General features: G+C 41.1%; 1 protein-coding gene across 1 annotated transcript in view; it reads left to right on the forward strand.

Moving 5' to 3' along the window:
* The window catches only part of SH3RF3 (SH3 domain containing ring finger 3), a 362,642-nt gene that overhangs the window by 318,693 nt on the left and 24,268 nt on the right, over window positions 1–19,681 (forward strand). The window lies entirely within an intron of this gene.

The following is a 19,681-nucleotide window of genomic DNA, read 5'->3' on the forward strand; positions in this document are numbered from 1 at the left end:
TTCCTTAAGAATGAGGTATTGAGCTGACCCTGGATCCTGAATGCTGCTCAAGGTAGAAGCTCATCTATGCTTAGAAGTAAAGGTATGGCCAATTTCAATGCCACATTTGTCAAAGCATGCTTCGAGATGGCTTCCTTAGAATGTATGTGCATGTCTGGCCGGTAACTAACCAAAAGTAGATAGGCTTTGACATGTTAAAATCCAAATTTGAGACACTGATTAAATGCATGCCACAAGCTGTAGAACACCTCACAGGGAAACTGCTCCTGGGAGTTGTGCACTTTCAAGGTAACAGCTGTCTGTAGTTGCTGCTGGTGGCTTACATTTCTTGTAGCGACAGGGGTGCTACCAACTCATTGGTTTCAGGCTTTCCATGCAGATAAATTACCAATTTCTGCGCTTTGTGTCAAAACCTAATAAATGACAGTATTTGCATAGGCATGCAAGCACCACTTCACTGCTTCTGAGAAAAGTTACATGAAAAAAAAAAAAGAATCTCTGCATAGGTGCTAGTCATTACTGTTGTGCAGAAGGACTAGAAATTATACAGAGGTTCAGCTTTAATAATTTAGCTTATAAATTATAAACTATAAATTTCATGTGCCTTCATTTTGGGTTGGTTGCCACAAATGTGGTGGATAAAATCAGTCTTGCGAAGCCCCTTGTCTTTACGTCTGTGGGACAGGACCAGAAATTTTCCCTCAGCCCTTCCCGTTTAAGATGCAAACTTGTACAACAGTGAGGTGTGTGAAGGATGGGGGGGAATCATACACATTATACTGTAGAGATAATTATTTTGTAACAGAAAAGATAATTAAATGCTTAAGTCTTAAACTTCCTTCACTCTGGAAAATAAATAGCTTTTTAGGCTTCTGAAGAAAGGGTTTTCTGACTGAACACTTGCAACATGAGCCCTCTTCAGCATGGCATGTCTGAATTGAGCACATATTCCACACAACTACCTATGTTCAAACCTTATTAAAGTAACTTTCTGCTTTGAGAGTTTATAGTTCTTTCATATGAACTGTTGGGTGAAGTGTTTATCTCTTCACGTGCAAATAGCAAAGAATTGCACAAAAATACTGCGTCTTAGATAGCTGTTGGGGTCTGGGGAAATAATTTGGGGGTTTCAATGCTTTGGGATTTGGAATATAGCACACTTCGGATTTTAAAAGACTAACTGGAACATAGTTTTATCTTTCATAATACAGTAGAACTTTGGTAATCGCTAAGGGAACTTAAAAAATGGTAAAAAGATGCCTCATTTATAATTCATTGTTTGAAGTAGCAACGTGAAACTGTTGGTCCACTGATACTATTTAGCTGTCAATTAATGGAATTTCACCATACTGGTCGAAAGGTCTTTTGCAAGGTGGAGTGCAGCAGAGCAAAAATATCTTTTGGTGTTTGAGTTGTATTGACTAATGGCTAGATAACCACTAGTGTCTGTCTGCGCTATGGGACTAAAGCACTTTGATTTCACGTTATGACTTGTCACGTTCCACATGGTTACTCTTTATAACATGAGCTAAAACTTAAGATTTTTTTGGAGATAGGAAAGGCTTGATGCCCTGTTTCAGAATATTTACAGTCTAAAGGTACTCTTGAGTCAAATATTTTGGATACATTGCCTAGAAAGATGTGAATTTGAAATAAAGTTGTATGGTACAGAAAACTGGAGCACTAACTGGTGTCTTTTTAATGGTACGTGTGAAGTTACTGAATGTGTTTGTTCACTTTTTATCATGGTGTGTAAGGCAGCAAGACTGTAACGTAATGTTTGATATCTTTTACTGTATCTTATGTTTGAAATATTTTAGGGGCCTGGAAGCCTGTCAGTTTTTATCAATACAACTTTTTATGGGTGTCCTTCTGAATGGTTATGAGTTAAGAATCTGTAAGCTTTAGTTTTACTGAAATAAAAAAAGCCCATGAATTGTTTATGCTTGAATCGACTTCTGTATGCTACATACCTAGGTGCTATTTGCATATTGGCTGTTAAAACTATTTATACCATTTTGTGGTTTGGTTTTTTTGGTGGTTTTTTTTTTAATCATAGAGATGTCTGATATCGTTTAACACTTGGAAGAGTAAGACATGGAAAAAATACAGTTGTTTGCAAGACAGTAACATTTTTCTTTGACAGTTACTGTCTAATAGCTCATGTCAAAGTAAATGAAGACAATTTTTTTTTTTTTTTTTAGAGAAGTATGTCTAAATAAGGGCCTGGGAGAGTGGCATTGCTTAACTTAAAATAGCATCCTGACCTTATTTCTCCGACTCTGGGAAGACTAATACTAGTTTTGGTCACTATGTAAAGGTCAATACCTAATTAAAAAAGGTTTAGGATTAAGGCTTTTTGTAGGGTGTCTTAACTACAGCTGGCAGCTTCTCTAAAGGGAAGTTTCATTTCATTACCAAGCTAGATTCTGGGATTTTGGTATATCTAAAAATTCTTTGAAGCTGTTGCCTTACCAAAATAGATGTTAAAACTAGTAAATCTCATGCTGACAGTAACTCCTCTGAGAGACATACAGATTTGTGCTTGGACTGAAAAAAAAGGCTTGGCTGTTACCATACTCATGGATCAGGACACGTGCAGCTCCAAACCAAGCAACCCCAAAGCAGTAGCTTGGGGACAGGATTGAGAGGAGAAGGGAGGGGGAAGTGTTCTTGGAAGTGTAGGGGGGAATGGGGGCATGCGGGAAGCAGCTGAAGTTATGGGGGAGGTGGAGGACTCAGCAGGAGAGCAGTCTACACGAGCCTGGCTGATCATGCAATGGCTTGACTAGTTGTTTAGAAAATTGTATCTAAACATACATCCCTTCTCCTACAGAATAACAGTTGAGAGAGATGACTTGCTGAGTGCTCTAATGTAAATTAATGTCTGATGCTAAGTATTTTAGTTGGTCCTCTTACCAACATTTCTTAGCGTAGCTAGTAACTTTGCAAAAGCAAAACCAACTTGTGTTGAGTGTAGCGACAGCTGTTGCAGGAGAGCCCTGGTACATCAGAATGGCCCCACTTAACTTTAGGCTTCTTGCTGGGAGAGAAGTCCTTTAGCATTGCATTGCTAACATATTTTTCCATTGGCTAGAAAGGAGGAGTAAAGGGGCTACAGTCCTGACTTAATACGCATTGAGTTATATGAAATGCATATGAACCTGAAGGCAATAAACTCTATGGACTTCATCCAGAAAAAAATATTTTATTAATGCATTTTGTTTCCTTGTTGGCGTTGAAAAAAAACAACCAAAAGGTGCATACTGTCATTTTTTTGTGTCCTCAACTGGGTGTGGGGAGAAGGAAGAAGTCTGAGATTAATAGGATTAGGATTTGGGAGAGAGAATAGCTTTTGAGTTTGTGTCAAATTGTGAACAGTTTGACAGAAAAAATGGAACATACGATTTTTAATTCCCAGTTTTGTTATAACAAAGCATCTTCTCTTATCATTTTGCAGCTGTTCTAGATTTCATCTTGTATCATTTTTCAGTTTAGCCAAAATTAGTACTGATATGTGCCAATATGCACACATTATTGGAAAAACTAAGCCAAGCTACCAGGTTTTGTTTGTTTGTTTTTAATAGAACTGCGTTACAGGTGATGTATTTCATCTTCTGTGGTAAAACCTGAAGAAACCCTATTACGATATTTTTTACAAGGAGTTAAGCTGCTAGTGGCATGTGGAAGAGTTACCTTAAAAGCAAGTAATAACTCAGGTCAAGGTGCAAAAGCATTCTGTGTTTTTTCACCTAGATTAGTCATGCAAAATGAATCAGTGTAGTTTAGGTGCACCTACCCTTCTGTATAGACAGCTGTAAACTGTCTTCCCCCCTAGATTACTGGGAAGCATGAGAAGCTAGCAAGTTATATTAATCTGTGTCCTTGTTTCATTAAAAGGCATTTTGCAAGCCTATGGTAGGACTGTCAAGAGGTGACAATGGAAGTGAACAGATCTGTGTCCATGCGTGCCTCTGCATCGATGCAGGTAAAGCATTGAAGCTTACTGCAGACAGCCTACAGAATGCGTCCTTGCATGGACATCAGTCCTTGCCCATGAAGAGAGACTTTGGAAACTTAATATTAAATGTTTGTAACCACCAGAATAATTCAGTTGCTTGGGCTGTATCTAGAGCTAGCTCTAACTTTAGTCGAAACACCAGGTGTTTCCTCAGTATTTTTCCCCTGAAGCTAGAGGCCTTTTGCTAGCCGGCTGTTGAGCTCTACTCATTATTTCACTTTGCAGTTCCTTAGAGTACCTGAGAAACTGGTAGTAGAATGGGCATAAATAACGGATACTTCTTTTTGAAGCTAGGTGGAGTGGTTGGTTTTTCTGGTGGTGTGGGTTTTTTGCTTTTAAAAAAGAGATAAAGGATGTCTGCAGTATTCGTTGGGACACAGAAACCCCTTGGGACAGTTCATACTAAGGAGGTGCTGTCCCTGTTACTACTTTAAATACAGAAAGACAAAATTAGCTGTGCAGGATATAAAGGTGTCCTCTGTTCACTGGACGTAGGGTTGCGTGACATAAAACCTCAAAGTACCAGAAAACATGTTTGTAACACTTGAATATATAAGGACATACAAGCCAACCATGTCCTGGGCTGCATCAAAACCGGTGTGACCAGCAGGTCGAGGGAGGTGATCCTGCCCCTCTACTCCGCTCTTGTGAGACCCCACCTGGAGTACTGCGTCCAGCTCTGGGGGCCCCGGTACAAGAAGGACATCGAGCTGCTGGAGTGAGTCCAGAGGAGGGCCACGAAGATGATCAGAGGGCTGGAGCACCTTTCCTCTGAGAGAGTTGGGGTTGTTCAGCCTGGACAAGAGAAGGCTCCGGGGAGACCTAATTGCAGCCTTCCAGTACCTGAAGGGGCCTACAGGAAGGCTGGAGAGGGACTGTTTACAAGGCCATTTAGTGATAGACAAGGGGTAATGGGTTTGAACTAAAAGAGGGTAGATTTAGACTACATGTTAGGAAGAAATTCTTCACTGTGAAGATGGTGAGGCACTGGAACAGGTTGCCCAGAGAGGCTGCGGCAGCCGCATCCCTGGAAGTTGGATGGGTCTTTGGGCAACCTGGTCTAGTGTCCCTGCCCATGGCAGGAGGGTCGGAACTAGATGATCTTTGAGGTCCCTTCCAACCCAAACCATTCTAGGATTCTATGACATTTATATTTGCTATTTCTTTTCCTTGTTACCTATCATATAGTATCTTTCTATAGGTATATCTTATGGAAGTAACTCTAGTGACAATTTGGGAGAGTATAAAGGGACGCAGCAAAGTCCTGCTGGTTCAACTGCCTCCCACAACAGGCCCTTAGCTACCAGCCTCACACTTGTCTTCTGCCTCTTGAAACTTCCCCTTCTGTCGCAGATGGGCTGGGTGGAATAGACTGCAGGTGTCGAAGCTGCACAGTGCGGACTGTAAATCTGAAGCCTTTTGAAGCTGCTGGCAGTACTTCCCTTGATGGGGATGGAAGCAGAGATGCTACACCTTTTCATCTGCCTGTGACATTTATACAGGTATTACACTTTTGCGTGTGAATAAATGGCATAAACTGAACTATGGATGAAACTGGAGTGCTTAGGAGACTTTTACATTTAAGTGATGCCAAGTACCTCATATAGCAGATATGACTAATTAGAGTATGTTATTAATCTTTAGCCACTGATAGAAATCAGTTGGATCAACACTGAACAGCTGCTACAGGAAACTACTGCAGAAGGGTTGCTGAAAAATTATTGTATCTGTTCTTAAGATATATCATTTGTTAAGGACGTTTTTTCATTGCATAGGAGTTGCAAAATGAGTTAGTTGCATTGTGCGTAATAGCTTGCAGTACTATATCCCAAGAAGTATTATCTTTTAAGGGTTGTATAGTAGGTCACTGGGCTGTCAGGGTGATAGGAAGTATTAGGCTTTTGGGTTTTAACCTGAAATTTTCTCACCTTCTAAAGGTTGCTTCAAGTTCCTGCAGTAATCTCAACTTCCTTTTAGCAGAATTTTTGTTGCTGGTATAACTAAAGCCATCCTCAGAAGAAACCATTGAAGAAAAAAAAAAAAGAGTAGTCCAACTGAAAACACAGATGCTCTTGTCCACAAAGGTCCAGTGTCTTCCATATTTTAAAAGAAAACCATTCCTTAAATTCATTATACAAATGCAAAACAGCAAAAAAACAGGTAACTTGTGTTTGATCCAGAAGATGTGCACCTTCAGTAACAGCATCACCCCACAGTGCCCACGTCTGTGAAGTGCTGGGCAGTTCTCAAACTTGTGTACGCAAGAGAACTGTGGCAGTGGCCTTCATCCAGTGTTTACATTTGAGGGGCTTAAACAAGGTGAGAAACGAAACCTTTTCCTTGATCTGGAATAAATTTGTCTGAAGTAGTGTTTGTGAACGGGCAAGTACTGATAAATGGAGGCTTCTCTGCAGCAGGGACTGTGCTTTTTTCTCTGGGATATACCAGTTGTACAGAATAGCAGTCATTATTTTTACATTGTAGCAATGTTTAAGATCTCTCAGAACAGATAAAAACTCAGAGAATTCTAAATTGAAACAGGATTCATTCTAGACTGGAACACCCTGGCTGAAAACAAAGCAACCAGTTTTCCACTAGGTAGGAAAGACCTGCTTGAAAATGTCTTGCTGATGGTGCTTGGCAAAGTGCAGAGCTCTGAGGAGTGTGGTGCTGTGCATCTTCATTCCTCACTTCTGTACCTACCCCCTTCTTTCCTGGCTACTTCCCACCCTCCTTCTTTTTTTTTTTTTCTATTTTTTAGTAGTTTGAATTGCACAAATATTGATTAATAGACCTGTAAAGCTCAGAAAATGGGTATGCTTCAAATAAAGAGATCTCTTTATTAAGGATTAAATGGAAAAACTAAACATAAGCTTTCTCCTTCTACTTTAAACTTCGAGAGTGGGACGAACAAAAATTGTGTTGATGATAAAGGTCTCCACATACAGCATTCTAACTATAACACAGACAAAAAAACTTAAAAGTTGGTGGGTGAATATACAAAAAGACCACACTTTCTCCTCAATGATTTCAGTCTTGCATACCTTAAAGGCAACACTGTGAATAATAGACCACTTTGTGTAAGAAACACTAAGGATAGTTCACAGGATTTCCATGGATTATTCCATTAGCCATGTCAACACTAATATCTTTTACAATGGGTTCTAAATGAGAGTTCTGGCTAATCTGAATGCCCACCTCATCCTCCTTTGCAGATAAGTCCCTTTTTGGATCGTCGTGTAGATGAATCCAAGTTCTGGAAAACTTTGCCTCACATCCTATTAAAAGTAGAACACTAACTTTACAGATGACTAATCATTTTGAAAGTTCACTTCCCTACGCATCCTTCAAACTGAATGCCTGATGTAAAAACAAGAGGAAAAGAAAAGTAACCCCTCTCAAACATGCCAGCATACACAGTGACTAAGCAGTACAGGACAACAGCTCCTTTTTTTTTTTTTTTTTTTTTTTTTTTTTTTAATAACCAGATGATTTTAGTGTTCCTCATTCCACACTAGTGCTCTTCAGGGGTCCTTTTCCATTCCCTGGTTTAAATCCCACTGACCTCTATAGAAAACCGCTGTTACTTTAGTGGGTAATGAAGAATTACCTGTTCAGAGAATATTGCTTTTTCCCCAGTAGTCTTTCTAGAAAGGAATTATTACCGTAAGCTACAGAGCTGCTGTCGCCAGGATGACTTTTTATGTTTCTTTATGGCCTCATGAAGGTTTCTCCTGCCCTTTTGACTTGAGGTTGAACAGGGAAGTGATATTGAGAAAGTAGAAATGGATTGATTGGGAGTGGAGGAAATGTATTAGGCTGTCAAAACTTCTGTTGGCAACATTGCTACTACTACTGGTTGTAGGTTGTTATCGCTAAATCACAGTCAGTATCCCATAACATCAGGTGGTATCCAAATACAAGAAAGGATGTAGCTCCTCACCCACTGTCCCTAGGATCTTTGTAGCACACTCAAGTGGTAGCAGCCAGGCAGGGATCATATATGCAAAATAGATCAAATGTATATACACACACAAAAAAAAGAAAAGGTGTATCACTTTTGGCTATATGTTTTCCTACTTTTTCCTCACACCTCATTATGACTCTGCTGGGAGCTGATCAAGTCATTTAAAAATCTAGAATACTTGGCATTCATGAATTTTCAAATACTATTAAAGAGATAAAACTACCCTAAATATTCAAACCTGCATTCTTAAAACCTTGTTTAAACAACACAATTGAATTCACACTGGACTGATTTAATATTCCTAGGAAGGAACTTAAGCCCAACCTAGTTGATGAATATATGTGAAAATCAATGTGTGACTGCAAGACTGGATACAAGGCTTTAGCTGACAACTTGCATTTAGTATCTGGGCTTGATACCTAAAACTACCACAATGATGAGTGCTACAGAAAATCTACTTTGTGTTCCTACAGTAATGTTAACAAAACATTTGTAGAAAAAAAAAAATTGTTAAAAAATTGACATTTGAAATTTAGTCTATTCTTGCAGTGTAATTTTAACTATACATCAGTTAAGAATCTCAGTAACCTTGCTGCTCCCTATAATCTGCTGTTGATTTGGGGAATGTGAGGAAAAAAAAAAAGCAATTGTTATAGGATCCTCAGGTTCCTACGTTTCATCATAAAAGCAGTGTTACCCTACCCATACAGAGCATCTCTAGAGTCTCTACAGACACCACTAAATTGCTTCCAATCCACATATAAGAATGGGATATATTGCTGTAAAATGTACCCCAAAAATTACAAGCCTGAGAAAATAAGAGGCACACAAATGCTGCATGAGTTGTCCAAGTTAACACAGGAAGGCTGTGAATAAGTAGGAAATATAATGTACTGTACCTGAAAAAAAATGTGTTCAACCAAATTCTCATTAAATATTCAATCCTACAATCTTAAATATGGAATTTATGTGGGATTCAAATATTTGCTAATTTTAGAGTTTTTGACTAACATCTTTAAAAAGTCAGTTTCTTCACTCCCATGAATGATAACTTTGCGTTTGCTAGTTGTCTCGGGTTTGGTTTTTTTCTCCACCCCGTGGCTTACAATGACAATGAGGCAATTCATGAACAAGTGGGTGACATTAAATGTCACTGTTAATCCTAGCTGGTATTGATGTAAAAGGTCTATTTGTGTTTGCTGGCTAAATCCTGCATCTAACAGAAGGCATCTATTAGTTCCGTTGTTAGAATAATTGTTTCTTTAATGGCAGAGTGATTCTATATCTGATTGTGCACAGAAGCAGAGAAGACAGCTGATGGAATTACAGTGCAAATTACAAATTGCAGTCTCACAGGGAGATAATAATAAAATTTTAGGGTCTCTTGCTGAAAATTGCTCTGTATTACACTAATTTATGTACATTGCTTCTACTTCACTCCAGAGCTATGATTAACTAGAACTTCCTTATGATTAACCTTAGCCACACTTTCTTCATGTCAAGTGCAGGAATACATTTAGTGCTGGTGTGCATTTGCCTACCCATATTTTATCAGCACCAGTATTAGTGTCTTGATTGAGCAGGATCTACAGGACTAATACAATCATCAAGAAGTTAAATTACTATATCGGTTTCTCTCTTTAATCTTTTTGTAGTCAAAAGAGGGAATAGGATCTTTCTGAGGATAAGTGCTTTTAAGCCAACATAATTTTTTATCGTAATTACTCAATAGAGAGCCAGAGTTCTTCATCATTTGCACACCACAAACTATGTTGCAGAAAATTATGGCATAGCAGATCAGTTGCTAGTCCACAGATTGCAGAATAACTTCAAGAAACTCAATCCAACTTTTCTTTCTTTCATTGTATTCTGATAATTGCAAATTGAGCCACACATGACTTCAAAAGAGCCATATTAAAGTACAAGCCCTGTACCATTGTGTGAATAACCAGCTGCCTCTTCGTGGACCGCCCCAAAATACTCCATGCTTCAAAGTTTAAGAACTGCTACTCCAGGATAAAAAGTACTTTCCTTGATTCAGAAACACTAAAATACTCAAGAAGAAAGTTTGATGTTTTGGGATCCTGGCCATCAGCAAGCACCTGAAGTGGCAAACCAGCACTGGAGGTGGCTTTATGCACAATTCTTGACCCCAATCTGTGGTTTGATGTTATACCTATGCAGGCGCACCTGGGCTTCCACAGGAAAGACACTGATTCCTCCTGCTCTGTCCTCATCCTACCCCCAAATACATGCACTCACAGCCTCTTACACAGGACGTTTAGTTCCACATCAGGGTCAAGAGCAGCCAAACAGGGATTTTATGAAAGCCCCTTTTGATTTGGACATATTTAGAAACCAAAGCCACAGAGGGACTTGGTTCTTACTTGTTTTCTCAAAAAGGTATTGGGAAGATCACACGTGAGGATATGGAGTCTATTCTTCGGGGGGAACAGGGCGATGGATCCTGTATGACTAGCTAAAGTAATTTTCTGTTTCTAATTCTGCAATCAATCTCATTGGATCTCTTTTCAAATCTATTCTTTTTCCTCCTCTCCTAGGAATTCTATGGATTTGTTTTTCCAACTCATCTTACGGTGTGACCTGTTAGGCACTCTACACAAATAGGTATTAGTGTTCACACTGGGAGCTTCCGGGGCAGAGGAATATAACACTTTGCAGCACAGAACATTGGACATCTGCAGCATTCTTTGCAAACTATTCAGCAGTCATTAACGGGAAAGGAAAAAGAAAAAGGAACATCAATTGAAAAACAGATGACTAAACAAAAAAACCTAACACCTCTCCCATTTTTACTTCGAGTTTTACATCGAGCTCCAGTTCTCCCAAGCTCGGATTGTCAAAGAATGAGAAGTGAAGCTCAGAACCCGTAGAGCTAACATCTGCTCACACAGGATTTAAAAGAAACAATGGTCAGAAAGCAAGCAGTGAAAATTTGAGTTGAACTCACCAAGTCCTCCTTAACAAATGTTTGTGGTTTTGACCCAAAAAGAAATGAAACTGAAGTAGTCAAAAGTTTAAGTGAACAATAAAAGAACTAAATAAAGATACTTTAAAAGCTCCCTTTTAAATTATTGGGATAAACTCTAGCACAACTGGCTCCTGCTTTACCAGAAAATGAATAATAACAATACTCTTCAGTCAGAGCTCCTTATCCTGCCAAGGTTTCTACATTGTTGTAGCCCCTAAATGCTGTTTTGAATTTAACAACATGATTTCTGTTTTGTTTGGGATTTTTAAATCACCATGGAAAGCATCCCATTCTTCAGCAATTTTATATGTGTAACAGTTTTTCTGTATTTATTTTCTTTCATTCTTTTCTAATTAATTTGTTATTTTCAAAAGGATCAGAGCTGGAGCTATTACTGCTCAAGAAGATTCTGTCATCTGCAATTAAATAGTTTATATCAAAATTTTCCAAGCTGGATATTAGGATTTCCTCATACTGTTTAATGAAAAATACATGGCTAAATCTCCTTTACTGTTCTAAAGTCCCAAATTAATCTTGTCTACACTATCTAGACCTCCCATATACATTTGCAGTTTTAAACTGTTCTCTTAACAGCCTTGCTGAGACTCCAGAAAGTCCCTTGCCAGGCAACTACCTCAGCGTTTCAGTTATACTGCAGTTTAGCAGCAGTGACTGTCAAGTTGGGACAGCAGCACAAGAGGCAGTAACTGCAACTGGCGTTGTTGTGTTTTAAGGAATAGGCTGTGTACCGAGATCAACTTGGAAAGAGCAACACTCACGCAGAAAAAAATGCATTATGCCAGCAGTAACCCATACTGACATGGTTGCATCTGAATGAGACTTTCGACTGTCTTTGTATTATTTCTCTATCTTTTTGAGCTTTCATGGAAGGGACAAACCCTGGCTATTTGAGGCTGGTTTGTTGACATGATGATACAGTGACACTAAATTCACAGGAACTGGGAGGGGAGAAAAAAAAGGCAAGCTGTTGAGTAATTCTCAGTCCAAAGGTATAGCTTTCTCTAACACTGTTTAAAGTATGCCTGCCAACTACTCAAAGCTTCTTACTGTAATGGGTACAATACTCTGTGCCCCAAATTGAACTGTTTTTTCCCTCTATACTCAGAAACTCTACATAAAGAAAAAGATGATGCAACATTATGAATCCTGCAGAAAAATCATGGACTCTTATAGGCAGGGAACAGATTCCTTTGAGTTACACAACTATACAGCACAGTTAAAGTACCTTAGCGCCCAGGTGCTGCAATATGACAGAGCTCTGCCAATCTACGTGCTTCTTGCCACTGAATGAGGAGGTACCGGTCCTCTGCCAGTCCTCCCCACATCGAGTGAAAGGCCTCGACTTCTTCCGAGCACCGGCTCTAATGCTCGTCTGATGGAATGAAGCACCAGTTGAAATTCTGTGCTGACCAAAAATAACCCTGCCAAAAAAAAAAAAAAAAAAAAAAAAGGTGAGCATTTTCTGCCAGGTGAGAATTGGCTCATCAATTCTAGTCTAAGAGCCAGAGATGGTTCAAGAGAAGGGACAAAGCTATGGGGCTGCAAGCAGGGCTGGAGGGCTAGGTTAAGACCAATACAGAATGGCTGGACTGCCCCTTCTGGCAGTAATCCTGAGGTGTACTGCGCAGGTATACCTCAATGTTTACAGGTGCTCTTGGTGCATCCTAAACACTGTGTAATATAGTTTAAACCTCTTTTTACTGTCATTCCCAGGCTAATGGCAGTTATTTTCTCTGCGGTTTCCAGAGTTCCCTTAATGCCAGAATTCACACAGATGTATTTTGCAAGTACAATTTCTGTGCCTTAAATTTGTATGTTACTTATGCTAATGCATTTTCCATCTAGCCCAGCTTCTCCTGCCTGTGAGGACTTCTGTCTTCTGCTTCCCAGGACAAGTGAAGCATTGCCCCTCCTGAGACCAGCAAATGCTTCCAATGTAGTACTCAGCAAATAGCAACTCACAAAAGAGTGACCTGATGAAAAAATTACTGTGTAACTGAACATGTCAATGAAGGGGTTGGTCCCTTAAGTGTGCTCGGAGAATAATAAGCACAAGGAAACCAGCCAAATCAGAACAAAATGGGATGAAGACATCCTAACCACTTAAATATGCTTGCTTGTAAATGACAATGGAGCCTCGCTAGCCAGAACCTGCTGTACCAGAAGACTAGTTTAGCTCAATACTAGCATCCTACTGCGTGGAGTGATTGCCACCAGAAGGATTTCTGTGCTGTGTTTTGAAGTTATTGTTTCTTTGCTTTGTCCTATGCCAATTATTTATTTTTTTTAAATCCACGGAATACATAGTATATCTGGAAAGCAAGAAAACAGCACATTGCAGTAATATGCCCTTTCAAATAATGACATACTGCCAAAACACTCTGTTTGGAAAGTTTCTACTGAATTATATATGAAGATGAGACTTTATCCTTACTGATTCATTTATACCACACACACCTTATGATCACACCTTCCATCACATTGGTACAAAGGTGCCTCTGCAGATGGATTCTTCTTTCCAGAAATAAGCATTTCCACATGAAGATGGTTAACCCTTTGCAAGGCAGTACAGTTCATGTGCAGATAAGGCTTCAGAACTCAGAGAACCTGCTCTTAAGACTAGGAATCTCTCATGTATTTTTGGCAGAAACGTTTTATCCCTCCTCTGTATTAGCTGTTTGATAATGGTCTTGCAAAGACAGCAAATACAACTTTCAGGAAGATCAAGAAGAAGCAAGCTGAAGCATGGATTGAAAATCAAACACAAAGTGGTCTGAAAATATGGGGTGAAATTGAACAGTGAGCATCAGAGCCACACCTGGGCTGCAATGCCAAGGCAGTAGTCACATTTTCCTAGCAGAATCACTCAGAGCATGGACTCGAGACTCTCATTCATCTGCTCTTAGTGGGGAGAGGCTGGTGCCCCAAGGGCTGACCCAGAGGGAGGGGGGGCTCCCGCCCTCCAGAGTTTGCCGTGAATCCGGGCTGCATCTCAGGTGTCATTCACAAACAGGGCGGGGAGTCACAAAAAGTCAGCGTTCTAATGGATATTCCTTAAATCTGTAGATACAGGAAATCTAAATGGGTTACACTGTCAGTAAGAATTTCTGCTTGCTTTAACATCCATATGGAGGTCTCTCCCTCACCAGATTAAAGTCGTTTCAGAACAAGAGGGTTTGATTTTCTTCCATTGGCTCAAGACGCCTCCATCTGTGCACAGTGTAGGCTGGGAGCTCCAGGCAGATTCATTTTCTCTGAGAGTTCTGCCAGCAAACCAGGGCTGGGGCCCCTCAGGACCCTCACCAGAGGAGATGGGCAGCAGGGCCTGCAACTAGTCGCCTTATGGCTATTTGCATCCCCCTCCTGCTCTCTCTTCTTCCAACCTGAAAAGCATGGACAGATGTGGGAATTATTTCTCAGAGAGCTTCAGTAATGCTGCGACATTTTGTGAATTGATGCTGAGTTTTAATTGTCTGTTCAGAAAAAAATAAATTCTTTTTGAAGAAAATTACTTGTTTCACTTCTGCTTTTTTCAAAATGAAAGGCATTACTTTTCAGCTTTCTCTTTTGGTATTTCCTTGAAATTTACTTTCTAGTAAGTTAAATAGGAATGATAATGCTCAAAGCAGAAAGAATAATGCATTTTAAGTCAAACCAAATATTTCATTTAACTTGAGATTGTTTTTCTCAAAACTTTGTTTTTTACCAGCCATTTCTGAAAAGTTTCTGTTTCAATGCAACTCAAAATTATTTTTTCTTTTCATTTTTTTTCTGAACTATCTGTGATTCAAAATATCCATTATCTTTGCTATCCTACTTCCAGGTAACTTGGATAACCAGGACCTGCTTTCAGGGAACATTTTTTTTATTACTGCTAATTTTATGCAGAGATTCTTAACTTTCTGATAAAAGAAATGGAAATATTTGAGATCCTTCATCTTGGTAATGAGCTGAATGCCAGCAGGCAGAAGATACTGCTTGTGATAAGTTCTATCTAAACTTATCTAAAGCTGAGCCAGAAAGTAAAAGGACATGAGAGGAGATGAGGCGTCTTTAGAGATGCATTCATTTCAGAGCTGGCTTCAAAGCATTTTCACTTCCAGTTAAAGAGTACTGAGAATTAGTTGTCCAGAAATCCTCAGGAGACGAATTTTAGACATTCAAACTCATGGTATTCCATGTGGATTTAATGTTTTGCTTATTTAAATTTTTCCATCAACTCAGTTCTTGTCACTGTGCAAGTCTGACACTCCAGGGCAAACCCTTCCAGCTATTTAAAAAAAACTGGTAATCAGGGACAACACTGATATCTTCCTCTCACAGTTCCCTTCTCTCATAAAGTTCCTTCCTATAGACCCTACCTCGAGCAGACTACCCCAGGAGCTGGCTGTGTTCTCTGCTACTTTAAGGGGCCAGTCTTTTGTGCAGAAGAGTATGTGGAACATAAACTTTAGATGTCAGTGTGTATACTGTAGGCACTAGAGCTCCTTATTTGAGAGGACCGGAACAACACTCTTATTCTGGAATATAGCACATTAAAAAATAATAATAATAATAAAGATGATGAGAAAGGCAATGGTAAAAAAATAATTTTGCCCATTACACCTAAAAATCTAATGTGAAAGAAGAAAACAGGGATTGTTATCTGAAAGAATTTTACATCTGGAAGTGATTTTGAAAGCCAGCACACATGCCACAGACTTAAAAAGAAGCTAAAAAAAGTAGACAGATGGTCAGTCACCAAATTAGATGCATTCAGAATATGGAAAGATAATTTATCATATTCCCTCTTCTCAGCTTTTCATGTAGATACTGGACTTGGCAAACTGTTAATCTGCTCTGATGAGTGCTTACAATAGAGCTGGGAGCTCTGAACACTGCCAGACCCAGCAGAACTTGTCATTTTCTGCAGGCTTAGTCCTATCAGCCCCTGCTCCTGAGGTGCTGAGTGCTTTGGCCTCACTTGGTTGTTTGCATTCCCCTTCCTGTGCCCATGATTTCACAGTGCAGTAAATCCAGCATTAGAGCTCCTAGGTCAAAATTGCCGCAGCCACACAATGTAAAGTGCTGACTTACGTTAAACTTTCACTGCCAAGTCAGATTTTCACAGCTAATTTGTTGTACTGGCAGGGTTGGGGTTTTTTTAATAGAAGATCTAGTATCATCTGTTTGTGCCACTCGAGCTTTACGCTGGATCACTTGCCATCTCCTACAGCCAGCCTAGAGGCAGCACAAATCCTGTGTCACACTCTTCCTGACCCCGTGGGTCTGGGACTGTGTGCCTTTGCCTGATCCACATTATCTTTGGCTTAGCATGTTCAATGCCTTTTTTTCCACTGCACGTGTATACCTTAAGACTGAGTGCCTTTCAGTTGCAAATGTGCTGTTCTGGTTTTTCATATCACTTCCCCAGAAGGTTTTGGAGCAAATCAGTTCATCCCAACAGCAGAGGGGAGGGAATGCAGTAATCAAAGCAGGATGTGGAGCTACTGTAACTGGAGCTTGGGAAAGCCTCCCTCTCCATTTCTCCTCCTCTTGACCTTATTTTCATATCTCTGCTGTCCTAGATATTGCCACATAAATTCACCCAAGCCAGGGGCCCAGTGAAACCCACCTTGGCTCCTACAGGCTGTCCTGGCTCAACTGCCCTGCCTCGCTGAAGGATGGAGCTGGGGCTCAGGCCCGCCATGCCGCCAGGCTTTGGCAGCTGTACACAAACCATGAGCAATAAGGGTGCAGTTAGACAAGACAGCCTACCTGCTCCAACAGCTCCTTGTTTCCCAGGGAGAGAGACCTGCCCCTTGCTCTCCCAATCCCTGCTCTTCCCCAACATACAATCCTTTTCTTGCTGACTATCTGAGCCTTTAGTGAATGGACCCAGTTCCCCTGCTACAGACCCAGCAGTGATTCACTTTTTCTTTGTAAAGTTAGTTCTCTGCTATCCTAACAAAGTAACTCAGCTCAGAGAAGGGTCAGAGAAGCACCAGTGTCCAGCCAAACAACGTGGCAGTAGCAAATACTTGAGAAACTGAGAAAGAAGGGAGTGGTGGGACTAGAGCAGCATCACCTTCCTCAACAGATTTAGCCTGTGCTGCCTAACCACATTTCCATCATGCTGCATCAGCAATACCATTTCCTAAAATCCCCATGTCAGAAATACCAGGGGCTCTCACGCTACGAGGTAAACATGGGCTAAGAAACCTTAACCCTGGATCTGTGAAAGGCCAGAGAAACCCCAGTTTGTGATCATTTCTCTGTGCTTGTCCCTGTCCTGAGACCCGCACCACTGGCAAAGGAACCACATTAATGTTTAACTAGCATGTTTTTCCAAGGGGCAGGATAGAAATTTTCAATGCACTGTAACCACTTAAGACATTACTTCGCTCTGGCAGTGGAGCTTTCCATTAGGAGCCCATTACGGTCCCTATCACTCTCTCTGACCCTGGTCCAACGCTGTCTATCTCACTGGAAATCCAGGAAGGACAGATTTCATCCTTCCATGTTGTGACACTTCACTAATTCATTTCCTTCTCAGTGAAGTTTAAGCTGTCAGAGATTTCTTAATTTCCATGGTGATACAAGAGCCCATACTGTAGATCTACAGCCACATGCTGGGAGACAGCCTTTTGTCAGATTATTTCTGGCTCTTCAGTTTCCGCAAACGAGCTGGAGAATCTGGCAGCCACTTCGATACCCCAGCAAAAAGGAAAATAACACAACTGCCCTTCAAAACTACAGTAAGCCGTTAGGGCACTCCCAAGTTTTCCAGAGGTGCTTTGACAGAGTTTTATCCCTCTTTAGAGCACCTTCAGCTTGGCCTGAACACAGGGGCCGGTGCTGGTGAGGGGACAGGCGAGGCCTCCCAGGTTGCCATGGCAGGCCAGGCCGGACCTGCAGGCCTCAGATGCCGGGCTGCTGCACGGGCTCAGTTTCGGCTGGCCATGGGGCCCGTGGGCTCCCTCGCCCACACACCACCACCACCAAGGGCCAGGTGCCACAGGCTGACCCCTTGCTAATCTGCAGAGCTCGCTTTGAATGAAAACGGGTCCCCTTTCCCCTGCCCTCTTCCCCTCTGCAAGGAAGCTGGCTTGAGGGGAGAGTTGCCTTCCTCCCTGGTCTTCACTCAAAACTGCAGCTGGGGAAGTATCTCCCCAAACTTTCCTCTGTGGGTTAGTTAATACTTTGTTCCCATTTTAGCAAACTTCTGGCAGATCCCTGCTGCCTTTTCTGCAAAACTGCCTTGAGAGACCCAGATGTTTTCCTCTTTGGTTATAAGCATACCAATGCCCTACAATTTCTGGTGCCAGGTGAATGCACACCTCACAGCCCTGAAATTATAAAAACAATTAGCACAGACATTAAAAAATACCAAAGCACTCCTCCTTGAGCTTATTTCAGGTGGTGCCTGCCCCAGTGTGGCATTACTTCCACTGAAGCAGGCCATACTCCATGCAACCAGACAGGCCTTGAGGCTCCCTGAAGCTCCTTCCATCTACAGGTGACCGTGGGATGGAGCCCCAGCCCAAAGGAAAGACACCCGCAATCCCCATGTCAGCTATATACTGTTCTAGACAACCTCAAAACCCCTTGCTAATAGTTTGAGATCCTGATGTTGCATCCAGTTTTTAATTTTTACTGCAATATGAATCTCAGAAGATAACCATTCAGCAAGCACATGGCACTGCAGGACACAACTTACCAGTAGAGTCTACCTGCTCCAGCTCAGCCTCCTGCCAATGGCCCACAGACCTTCACTAGCACACCTTCTCCTAGGTCATATAACAAGGTGGCTCCTAGCTTGGCAAATTGCGTTTGAAGCTGCCGAGAGAGAACTAGGAAAGCTTATCAAAACCACTTCCTATTTGGAATAAGGCACACAGTTCAATTTACTTGAGTATTGTTCTCCCTGAGATACTGCATGCTCGGTGAAGCCTCCTCCAGATAAAAATAGATTGAAAAGATAGGAAATGCTCGGAGTGGCCCTAATCATCAGGATGAAAGCCAGGAAAAACAGATTGTCCTCTGTCTACTATTAACATAATTAAGGAGAAGTTTGACTCAGATTTGCTTGGGTTTTAGTTCCCCCCCTACCTGGCAAACTTGGTAGCGAGATCTCCTTTGCTTCAGGGATTTCCTTGCAAAGTGGCTGGGACACTTCAGTCCTATGCCAAGAGTATAGTTACTGGCACCAACACTTCTGCTAGAGTGGGAAACACAGGCTTATGGATCTCAACAGCACTGCCTAATCATTTGAGTGGTGAAGACCTAAGTCTTATAGCTAGGATTGATACCTCTGCCACATTTTCTTGTCCTGCTAGCAAGCTTTACTGTCATGTACTGGTCTCATCTTCAGCTTTTCCCCATCCTGAGATTGCAAAATTAAATTATAAAAGTCTGATACTTTGTTGCTTTGCCCAAGGACTTAACATCAGCCTTCTAGCCCAATCGATCTCTTTTTTTGGCAAAGCAGGAAAAGCTAAAAGAAAGGAAGGAGTAAGAGCTGGCAGCAGGGACTAAGCACCTCTGCTAAATACCCTCAGATTTGCACAGGAGCGTTACTGTATCCTGAGCTGCATAGAGAGCAGCACTGCATGGGCACATACCAGTTCCTACATGCCTGCTTGCCACTCTTTAACTCATCCACTCCTAGCACTTTATACGCGCGAATTTTAGCGCACAT

The sequence above is a fragment of the Balearica regulorum genome, chromosome 1 (assembly GCF_011004875.1).
Source record: "Balearica regulorum gibbericeps isolate bBalReg1 chromosome 1, bBalReg1.pri, whole genome shotgun sequence".
Classification (NCBI taxonomy): domain Eukaryota; kingdom Metazoa; phylum Chordata; class Aves; order Gruiformes; family Gruidae; genus Balearica; species Balearica regulorum.